We start from the raw sequence: 2,148 nt of genomic DNA, 5'->3' as shown, positions 1-2,148 counted from the left end.
GGGGCTGCGCCCGGACCTTGCCTCCGGGCCTGCTCACAGAGCCCGTGGAGGTCGGATTCCGCCGACCTTCCTCGCTCTCTCCACACCCCCCTCGGCCGCTCGGGGAAGGCTCCCGTGCAGCTACTGTTCGCCGATGGCACCAAGTACGCTTCGGCCACGTACGGGAGAAGTAGCGTGTTTGTTCAGGTATCCTGGCCGAACTTGGTTTGTATGGCCCGACAGTGGCAACTACTGGAATTTAATTTTGGGAAGGTGTGAAAGTGTTGAAGGGAGTCAGCTTTCCGTCCCGCCGGCCACTGCTATCTCAGATTCTTAATCCTGTCTCCCGCACAGGCTTGCTCAGTAATACAATCAGTTCATGGTTGTTTCGAATGTTACTGGTTTTCCACAGACATCTGTACGCCGTGGTTTTAAAGAGCGGTGTTATTGAGGTTCTCCTTCCATGTATACAGTGCATGCATTTAAAGTGCGTTTTGTGAAAGAGTTCCTCATTGTTTTGTGCAGACATCACCACTGTCAATTTTAGAACAATTTCATAACCTCAGAAGGAATCCTGTACCGGTTAGCAGTCACTCGCAGTGTCCCCCTTGCCCCTGGGCAGCTGATCTCTCAGCTTCTACAGATTGTGTTTTCTGGACCCATATAAATGCGACTCTCATGACTGCCTTCTTTCACCTACCATAATATTTTCTAAGGTAATCCACGAGATAATACATACTAGCATTTAATTCTTTTCTTGGGACCAAATAATATTCCATTCCGTATTTTACTAACCTCTTCACTGGTGTTGGATATTTGGTACTCATCATAAGTACTCCGTTTATTATGAGAAATACTGCCGTGAGCACTTCTATGCATGTCTGTCAGAGCATGTGTTTTCCTTTCTTTGGGGAAGGATCATATGGTTGGCTCTGTATATGTGCTTGATTAGCCAAAGGACCAAGAAGCAGATGAGAACCGTGTTACTTGTTTAGTGAACTGCTATACTGTTGGTGAGAATGGCTAGAGCGTTGTTCACATGCTCTGCAGTGTCTCAGGGTAGATACCAACACTTGCTATCTTTTACATTATGGTATTGTGAAGGTGGACATGAAGTAGCATGTTGGCTTTCATTTTTCTGTTGCTAATGATGTTGAAGATCTTTTCTTATTCTATTGCCCATTTTAAGTATTTTTCTTTGGAGACCTGTGTAGACCCGTTGCCAGTTTTAAATTTTGATAATCTCCATTGCCCTTTTGTTGTTACTGAATTCTTTTTATATTCTGGATAACCCCCTCCCCCATCCTTGTGCCTGCATTCTTTTTAAAGACAGTTTTCTGGCCTTTGTTTCCTCCAGCCTCTGCCTACCGAAAGCTGAAAGCCGGGAATACAGGTGTGTGCCATTGCCATCAGCCCTGGTGTGCATTTCTTTTTTTCTATTTTTCTTTTCTTTTTGAGATAGGTTTTATTTACATAGCCTTGGTTGTCCTAGAATGCACTGTGTAGACAAGTTTGGTCTTTAACTCAGATTGCCTGCCTCTGCTTCTAAGGTGTACCATGCCCAAACCTTAGAACACACCTGTTTCCCTCCCTTCCTTCCTTCCTTTCTTCCTTCCTGCCTGCCTGCCTGCCTGCAACATATAAACTAAATAAAGTAACAGGTAAAGTAAAACAGGTACTTATGTTAAGAAAAAAACTACAAGAAAATTTATATTTAACAACTTAAAACAACCTATTTGCATTTGCATTTAACTGAGCTCTGTTGCTGTGAAGAATACAGCGTATGCACAGGTGTGGGTGAAAGAGTTGTACATTTTCAAGTCCTCCATGAACATTGTCTTACATACACATGTATAGTAAATTTGGAGAGATTAGATCCCAGCTGTGCTTTATTTGTATGTGTGCTTGTGGTTTGGAAGAGGCTGATCCCCAGGACTTGTGCAGTAGAAGGACTCCTGTAGCTGCCCTGTTTGCCTTGACAGAGAGTCATCCCCCACACCCACAAAGAAGCAATTGTAATTAAAAAAAAAAAAAAAAAGAAAAGCTTTTCTTAAGAATGTTTTACATATTGTTGACAGGCTAATATTGACAGGCTAGTATTTTTAAGTTTATTAACAATTGCAAATTGTTTGTTGTTCCTGTTTCAAAGTTGTTTTCTGTCAGTTGAAC

The sequence above is a fragment of the Psammomys obesus genome, unplaced genomic scaffold, assembly GCF_907164565.1.
Source record: "Psammomys obesus unplaced genomic scaffold, mPsaObe1.curated_primary_1811, whole genome shotgun sequence".
NCBI lineage: Eukaryota > Metazoa > Chordata > Mammalia > Rodentia > Muridae > Psammomys > Psammomys obesus.
This window is presented reverse-complemented; position numbering follows the sequence as displayed.